Source organism: Glycine soja, chromosome 11, assembly GCF_004193775.1.
Source record: "Glycine soja cultivar W05 chromosome 11, ASM419377v2, whole genome shotgun sequence".
In the NCBI taxonomy this organism is placed as follows: Eukaryota; Viridiplantae; Streptophyta; class Magnoliopsida; order Fabales; family Fabaceae; genus Glycine; species Glycine soja.
In genome coordinates, this window is record NC_041012.1 from 32,994,409 (window position 1) to 33,004,488 (window position 10,080).

Below are 10,080 nucleotides of genomic sequence, written 5' to 3' on the forward strand. Positions count from 1 at the left end.
TTGAACCAGAGTCAACTCTTCCTTCTTATGTTTCAAGGTATGCTTGAAGTCTTTCCAAGAAGAAGACAGTTTATCAATTATAGATGAAACTACAATGGATTCATCCATTTTCAAATCATGTTGAGTAAACTGACCCAAAATCCGCAGCAGTTCATTATATTGTTCCATAACAGGTCTCGAATCAATCATTTTGTAATTAAAGAAATTACTAACTAAGAATTTGTTACTTGAGGCATCTTCTGCCATATACTTGGATTCAAGAGAGTCCCATAATTCCTTAGCAGACTCAACATTTTGATAAATATCAAAGAGAGAGTTAGACATACCGTTCAGAATGTGTCAACGACAAATGTAATCGTCGTTCTCCCATTTCGAACGCTTCCTTGTTTGATCCAGAGTTTCGTCTTCCATAAACACCGGCATCGGTGTACTCAGCACATACACCACTTTCAATGTTGTCAAGAGAAAGTGCATCTTCTTCTGCCATCTTCTAAAATCCTGCCCTTCAAACTTGTCCAACTTCGCAAACTTGCTTGTCATCTTCGAACTATCGTTCGTCATCTCGAAAGATTTGATTCAATCTTTTGTTGGTAAATTTGAAAATCGAGATGATACTGGATAAATCTGAAGTCGTGTATAACACTTTCAGATTGAATCAAATTTCGGGGTTCAACCTAAATTGTTCAATCGGATAAAATCAGAAGATTATAATTCAAGAGTTTTGTTTTGGTCTTGTATGTTTTGTCACCCGTTATGCTTTCTGAACCAGAATGATTATTTATGATCAAAGAAAAGGTGGTTTTTGGCGGTTGATGGAAGTTATTTCTTTTTAAAAATTGTCTTTGATGGAAGTTTTAGTAACTTCCATGTAACTTCCAACCGTTGATGAAAGTTTTAGTAACTTCCATGTAACTTCCAAATGCCTAAACCGAACATCTCGTTATTACATTAAAACAAGCGTGCACTCTATTTTAACATAATAAAGAGATCAATTACACTAAAATGTCCAACAATTCCCCGCGTCGCCGCCACAACAACCTCCTCCACCTTCGCCGCCTCCGTCAGAGGCATGAACAAGCAGGGGTTTTGGTTGAGAAAGGTTTGAGTTTTGAGCTTAAGGCGCATACGTTTGCCGCATTTTTCGAGGTAGTGCAGAAGGATGACATGGCTTGGCTCGTTGAGGACTTCTTTGACAACGCGAGCACATTGCTTATAACGCTTGTTGTACTTTGAGGCTTGATATGGATCTTGCGTTAAGTTGGGTGAAGTAAAGGGGAAGAAGGGTTGGGGGATGAGGGTGGGTCTCAACAATTTCTTTTATTTTTTTTTTAAATTATTGAATTAAACAATAATCATATTTATGTTTTAATAAACTTATCTTGAACGAGTCACATAATTTAATATACAGTCAAAATTAGATGACAGTCTATAAAATTAAAAAAATATCAGAATTGTAAAATTTGAAACTAAGGATACTACATGTTTCAATTGAAAATAAAGGAAACTAAATTTGTAAAACTATCAGACCAAAATTACACAATTTAACTTATATAATCCCTTAAATTTTTGAAAAGTTATTTTTAATCTTTCTTTATTTAATGTGTTCATAGTTTTATACTTTTGATTAATTTTTAACCATAAAAATTTATTTTCTTAAAAAATAATTTTTAATGATTTTAAACCACCAACATATTTTATTGATTTGGTGATTATTTTTTTTACATGTTTTGATGATTTTTGGAAAGAAAAATAAAAATATAAACGTGAAATTATTGTGACTTTTTACACACCGATGTGATTGTTTTAAATTATCACAAATTATTTTTAAAGAAATTAAATTAAAAAACACTTATGATATTGTAAACACATCATATTAGCTGGCAGTAATTTATATATACATTTGCAATTGACTTTTTTCTTTCTCTTTTGAGGTAGAGAGATCAGAGTGTTACTTAGTTAAATTGTCGCGGTTCTAACTTTGATGTATTTTGTGGCTAATTGCAGTGAAGTAAGTAGACAGAGGTACAATGAACTATGTTAGAATCGGTTAATCAGCTTGATGCTTTTAGCAGTGATGACCGGATCAAGGTTCGTCTTTAATTCTTGTTATCTATATGTTTTTTCTGATTGACATTATAAGTAAGCTTCTGAGAATTTTGCTTTCTTTGGGTAAAGCATAATACTATATATATTTTTAGATCCTATGTTTAGGGGCTGGTCCAATAGTTTAACTTCCAAACTTCATCTGCTGACACATTGTTCAATCAAAACATTTACTAACTACTCTCACTTTGATATTTTAGATTCATTCAAGGAAGATGAATGTTCACCCAGATGTCCACTTGGAAGAACTTGCCCGGTCCACAGATGATTTCAACAGAGCAGATGCTTCTGGAATGGCAGAGTCACTGAAGTATGATTTCCTTTTGGTCCCTTAATTCTGTCTCCTAGGAAACAAATGTGAGTGAACTGGACCTTGAAGCACATGTTCAGCAACATAATTGACTGCTCAATCTGAATCACAAATTGCATGTGTTGTGCCAACTTCTGCTTCACAAATCATGACAAACTTTTACTGTTGAAAACAAACTATAGATTTTGTGCTTCTTAAGAGAACACAAGTTCCCTTCTATTGTTGACCCTTGAGAGTATTAGAGTATATATCTTGTCTACTAAGAGAGAGCCAATAATTTTTCTATAAAGAAAAATAAAGTCCAAAAATACATCTTAATAAGGAAAACATTTCAAGTCTGTCAGATGTTTGGCTTACCTTCGAGACAACTTGAGTTATATTCTGAGCTGATTTCTTTGTAACCACTTTTATACAGCTTACAGAATTGGATTGAAGATTTATATTGGAAGTAGCATGATATAAATTATCCAGGCATGGATGATGCAATGGTGTGTAAAAGTTTAGCCTTAGGTTATGCTCAATCTCTCTATATTGGTGTTAGTTTTGACATATTATTATCACTGTGCAGGTACACCATGGTTTTTATATCGCGTACCACAATACAACAATACGTCCTGCAATTTTAGATGCTGTTGAAAGAGCAAAGAAGTTTTATGGAGATATATATATATATATATATATATATATATTAATTATTTGTATTCTCTCTGTACTTTTTTGTCTTTCCTTTCTTCCAAACTATTGAGTGTGCATTAAATTTGTATGACACCATCTTTTGATTTGAAATTTTGAGTAATCATAAATATTTATGATTTAACGGTAATTATAATTTTAGTTGTGTCTTGGCATGATTGGGCATTATACAACAAGGTTTTATGGTCTCAATCTCCCTTCAATTTGATGGCTAAGCATATCATGAGCATGGATCCTGGGGATATCGAGATAGAGTAAGTAAAGAAAGAATACGTCACTTTCATGAAAGGGGCGGTTTCCGCACCATTGAATTTACCTGGAACTGCATATCGAAAGGCATTGAAGGTAACAACTAATAATAATTAATTATTTAGAGAACTTCATTTTTTTTTTCTAATCTTGTCATGTGATATTTGTCTATGTTTCCCAGTCTAGGTCCAATATTACACTAAAGTTCATAGAGGGGAAAATGGAAGAGAGAGTTAGAAGAATCCAAGAGGGGAATGAGAGTTTGGAGGAAGATGATCTTCTAAACTGGGTTTTGAAGCATTCGAATAACGGAGCAAATTCTTGACTTGATTCTCAGCTTGCTCTTCGTTGGCCATGAAACTTCATTGGTAGCCATAGCTCTAGCCATTTATTTCTTACCCAGTTCTCCTCAAGTTATTTAACAGTTAAGGGTAAGCAAGTACAACCATGATGTCACGTGGAATATTGTCTATTAACACTTCTCGGACCCTGTTCAGATTGTTACACATACCCACTTGACTCAAAATTTTACTAGTGATAATTAGTTTTCTCATTATTCTGAAAAAAATATAATAATAGGAAGAACACAGAGAAATTGCCAAAGCCAAAAAGCATGCAGGGGAATGAAATTTACTCATTGTGTAAGTGACATGATAATTAGGGGTGAAAATAAGTCAAGTCAATCCAAACTCTAATAGGTTTGAGCTCGACTTGAGTTAATACTTAAGATTTGAGTTTGACTCATTACCTATCATAGGTTTTTTTTTAAGGTTAGGCTCGACTTACATAAAAGTCTGGTTTAACCTACGAGCCTATTTAAAATCATGTTTAAAGACAAACGTCTTTAACTAATTAATTGTTTTAAAACCTAGTAAAATACTAACTAAAAAAAGAAACTTATAAAATTTTGTATAAGTAATGTACAAATCCAAAAATAATTGATAAACAAAATCATATTGAATTCAAGTTATTAAAACATAAAGTATATCAAAAGAAAATGAAAAAAGAGCATAATATTAAAAAGTATATGGATTAGAGATGATTTATACTAAGATAGCCAAATAAAAATATTTAAATTATCTAAAAATGTCTTTACAAAACATTATTTTCTTTGGAAGTATTATTAATCTGGTTGCATTATCCTTTTAACTGTCTTTTTCTTTTTGGAAAATTTTTCACATGCAAGTGAACTCTCGAAGCACTTTATGCCACTTCATTCTGTCATTCATAATGCCATAAAAATGGCATAGATAATAGTTATTATTATTACTTAAACAAGCCGACTTGTCAAGCTTAACAAGTTTTTTTTATAGTTTGGCTTTGGTCTTATTTAAAAAAAGTTTTTTAAAAAGTTTGAGTTTGACCTTTATAGTAAATAAGTCAAGTCTTAAATAGACCGAGCCATAAGTCCTTGACAAATGGCTCAGCTTATTTTCATCTCTAATGATAATAAATGAATTATGACTGTCTACTTGTCTTTTTTATTTCTAGTAGTAATTATTATTTGATGGATAAGTCGATAGTTAGCAATATCATATGGGATGATGAAGTCGTTTAAAGTGTTTACAATAGAACAACATTATCTGTAAATTTGATAACACAAAATTATTAGGATTAATAAAAAATATTATCTGTGCAAGTATATAGAGTATTGTATTTATGAATTATTTGTTCCATTTTGTGAAGGTTGTGAATGAGACACTTAGGTTGGGAAATGTTGGGAGGTTTCTCCACAGGAAGGCTTAGAAAGATGTTAGCTATAAAGGTATGTTTGGAGGATATAGAATTAGTATTTTTTAAGTAGAAAGATGAAAAAAGAATTATTTTATGGAAAAAGAAAAAGGAAAATTAAAAAAGCATAGTTTAGGAGTTATAGTAAAGGGAAATTAAAGTCGTCGGAAATCGACTAAAAAAATATAAATTTAGTGGGTCAATAGTACTAACTGAACATGCAATGAAACATGTACACTAAATTTATATTTTTTAACAAAGAAATAAAAAATGTATAGTAGGTTTTGTTTTTTTGTAATTATTTGTTGAAGCAGGAATTAACAACATAGAATGTTTTCTTAAACTAAGCAAGCCATGAACATTTTATGTACAGTTTTCAGTTGAAAATAATTATATAAGGCTGGTAGTGCAAAACATCACTAAAATTTTCGTAGTACACACCTGTTCTACAAATAAATAAAATCAATGACATTTATTCTTGTGTTCCCAACAATTAAATTGTAATCCAATATGAAATCACTGTCGTAACAGCTATTGATCTTGTGTTCAGTGACATTTGTTTGCTATTTTGACAAAGCATGATAGTTGCTATAAAAATATATTAAAACAACAGTTCTGTAAAAATATATTAAAATTGAGATCCTAAGATTTCAAAAACCTATAAAAATATATTAAAACAACAGTTCTGTAAACAGATAAACACACTTTCCATTGTTAATCATATATATGCTATTAACCAGGGTACTCTGAAAAATGGAAAAGTTGTTGCCATAAAAAAAGTAGTGTTGGGGAAATCAAGTAAGATGGAGGATGACTTTGAAGGTGAAGTGAAACTTATAAGTAATGTTCATCATCGAAGTCTCGTTAGACTTCTTGGTTGTTGTAGCAAAGGGCAAGAGAGAATCTTAGTTTATGAATACATGGCAAATAGTAGCCTGGACAAGTTCTTATTTGGTAAGTCACGTCAACCTTCAATTGAATCATCTTTTGACACTTCATTGATTTTTCTTCTCTTCTCCACAATCTTAAGTATATATACAAACTTGGGAAACAGGTGACAAAAAAGGTTCCCTCAACTGGAAACAAAGGTATGATGTAATTTTAGGCACAACAAGGGGACTGGACTATTTACATGAGGATTTTCATGTGTCCATCATACATAGAGATATTAAGATTGCTAATATCCTTCTAGATGATGATCTTCAGCCCAAAATAGCTGATTTTGGGTTGGCAAGGCTTCTTCCTGGAGATCGTTCTCACGTTAGCACAAAATTTGCAGGAACATTGTAAGGCAAAACTACTGCATTCACTTGAATTTCTTGACATTCAATTTATTTGATTAGCAAGTTGTAACAAAAGAGACAAATTAAGAACTTATGTGGGGAAAATGTAACATGATATATACATTAAGATGAATTATTAACTATATATGGACTATATATTATGCACTTGTCATGGGATACACAGCACCTGAGTATGCATTGAATGGTCAATTATCAGAGAAGGCTGATACCTAAAGCTATGGTATTGTAGTCCTAGAAATCATCAGTGGTCAAAAGAGAATCAATGTGACTGGCGATGAGGATGATCGTGAATACCTTCTTCAAAGAGTAAGCAAGTTTCTATAACTATAGGAATTGTTGGTTTTCTGATAACATATATTATACTACCATTATGAGACCATTGAATTTTTTCACTTAATTAACAGTCATGGAAACTGTATGAGAGAGGCTCTCACTTGCAGCTGTTGGAAGAGGACATAAACCCTAATGAATATGATGCAGAAGAAGTGAAGAAAATCATAGAAATTGCTTTACTATGCACTCAAGCATCAGCTGCAATGAGGCCAACAATGTCTGAAGTAGTATTGCTACTCAAAAGCAAGAGCTTAATGGAGCACCTGCAACCAACTATGCCTGTCGTTATTGGAACGAATACGATGCCTCGGGAAGGCAACTCTACTACTTCATCAAATGATATTGCCTCAATTTCTATTCCATCAGCCCGATGATTAATTATGGGATGCAGCAAAGGGTCTCTTGTTCGTACCTTAACCAATAGATTAACAGAATAATTAAGTTAGATTTATATATGGATTGCTTTTCATTTTAGTTGTAAATCAGTGGAACTGTCCATGTGTGATATATTCTATATATTTTCCTGTTTCCTCGTTCAAAATCATGCAAGTGTGAGTCCAGTTTGATTCCCCTTTGTTGGTTGATTTTATCGAATAAGATTACTTAATTATTTTCCTTTTACTTAATTTAAAATAGCTAAATCCGTTTTTTGTGTATGGTTGAAAAGTGGACGTGATTAGATTACTGTTAGACTTGTAAAGTTTTGATAATTTCCTCTTAATTAGTTTGTTATGCTAGAGGGTACTAATTATATACAGAACTCGTCTAAAATTCTGAATCATTTTCACTCTTCAACTGTATAAGTTCACTGGTAATTTTATGATATTTTTAAATTATATGTTCTTATTTAAATTTAAAATTAAGTTACTCAAAACTCTTTAAAATTAATATGTTTTTTTAACAAATCCAATGCAAATCCTTCCCTGTGATTCATATCAGAAGTGGTTTTGTAAACTAGCTACGAGTCATCGTCATTCAAACTCTTAAAACTCAAATCTAATTCATTTTAATTTTAACAATTATCTCATACACTTTGTTGATGTCTCATCATAGAATATGCCATTACGTGTTAATTTTAGAGATAGAAACACTTCTAAATATATTTTTTAGAATGATACACAACCTGTAATCATGTTTTCATATAACAGTTTTGTAAATAATATTACATATTGATAAAAATGTATATTTATTTATTTATTTTGCTATCATGAAAAGAAAGTTATAAAACTGGTGTAAGATATTTTATGTACAGATATGATTTCTAATATTAGGTATGCCATATACATGATTATGGAGATGGAAGTACATCATATTCCAAAACTGTTTAAATTATGTTTGAGTGTGTCACTATAAGAGGTGGGTAGAAACAGAAATCATTCACGCAAGTAAAGATTTACTTATGTTTAAGGTTTTTGATAAATAATTGAATTTTGTTTTAGGTTTATAATAATTATTTTATTATTATTTTGAGTTCTTTATATATTAAAATTTTGATTTTGAACCCCTATTATTAATTATGTGATGATATGATATTATTATAACTATTGATATATTTGGATGATCAGTTTGTAAGATGATATATTTTCACTTAACTCATGACATGAATTCAATACGAAAATTTCAATATATTGAAAATTTAAAACAATGAATTTTTTTATTAAGGATCTAGATTAAAATTCGATCATTTATGAGATGTTTTTAGCATATTTAAGGCTAAAGTATATGCCAAATTTCCTAAGCACTTTATCTGTGTTGTTGACTACACTAATTCATCGTCCACCATATGCACTAGGGTGTCATCATTAACAATCCTCCATCTCTGAGACTCATTCCAATCAATGACTATGTGTATGTTTGGGTAATTGTTATAAAATTAGTTTTGCAAAAGGATTCCTATCTTTTTATTTTTTTTGCAAAATAAGGTTTGTAGACTATTGATTTGATTTCAGAATTCGTGCACAATAAGTTGAATGGGAAACCAAACATACATTATATATAGTAGACTAATTAAGTAAATCGCAACCAAATTATTGAGCTAAATAAAAAACACTTTGTTTGTTGCATGTGTTTCTCGTATCAGACACTATATCTTGGACAAAGCTAAAATGCTACAATGCTAAAACTTTATCTACTGCCTTAACCTTGATATGGTCACTACTAAAAAAACATTTTCATAACAATTTTTTAATACATTCAAAAACAGTTTCAAATCGTTTTTAAAATCAATGTCATAAAAACTCTTGATTTTCCATGACTATTATTCTAAGATGATTTTTAGACAAATAATTGTATTAGAATGATATCATTCTAAGAAGATTTTATGTTGAAAACTGTCTTAAAATGTTTTTTTTAAATGAGAATTTTAAGAGGATTTATTAGAAAATAGAATTTCTAAAACGGTTCTCAAGAAGACCATCTTAGAATCCTCATTCTTTTTTTAAAAAAAATACAAAATTTAAAGATTTTAAGACGATTTTTCAAAAAACTTTTTTAAAATATTTTTTTAAATTAAAATATTGAAAATTCTAGGACAGTTTTTTTAAAATATACATTTTCTAAAAGGATTTTTCAAATAACCGTCTTAAAATGTTTTTTTAAAAAGAAATTAAAAACTCTAATAAAATAATATAAAAAAGGAAAATTATAATAAAATAATATAAAAGGTTAATAACAAAATTTCTATATAAGTCCTAATAAAATAATAAAATGTTTATAATAAAATAGTACATATATGTACATATAAATTCATAAATAATAATAAATCCTTAATGGTCCTCAAATTAATTCTTACAGAAAAAAGTTACCGTATTAGATATGATACTTATTTTCTTGTGTACGTGGCTTGTTATGACTCCCAATAGTCACTACTTCAATCAAATATGGATTTCATTGCAAAAAAGAGTCAATACCTCAAGATATAAACAAGCAATTTGGACACACTTTGACAACCTGAATGCATCATCAATCACCCTGATAAAATAAATCAAAGTACAAATAAGTAAAAGAGAGAGATTTTAAATTTTTGTTGAATTATAATTATAATAGTTTATACGAGAAAATAAATATGGAGGTAAGAAATTCCTCAATTGGACAATTTATACAATTGGGCCAAAGAGCACAAATTGTTGTATTCAAATAACTAAATTGCCTTTTTATTTTTATGCTTTTGTACTGTAGAATTTAATCCCTATACATGTAAATAAGTAATATACATGAAACTAAATGAAAATTTACATGATAATTGATTATTAGCAAAGTAAGGGCAGAGAGTTAGTCAACAAAGTGACAACCATGCTTATCTTTTTTATGTTGGGCCAAAACGTAGGTTCGCTCCACAAGGGTGAATGAAGTTAAGTA

At 30.1% G+C, this 10,080-nt stretch overlaps 1 pseudogene; it reads left to right on the forward strand.

Moving 5' to 3' along the window:
• The first annotated feature begins 1,002 nt into the window (after window positions 1-1,002).
• On the forward strand, window positions 1,003-7,097 carry LOC114373203 (annotated as a pseudogene).
• The last annotated feature ends 2,983 nt before the right edge of the window (window positions 7,098-10,080 follow it).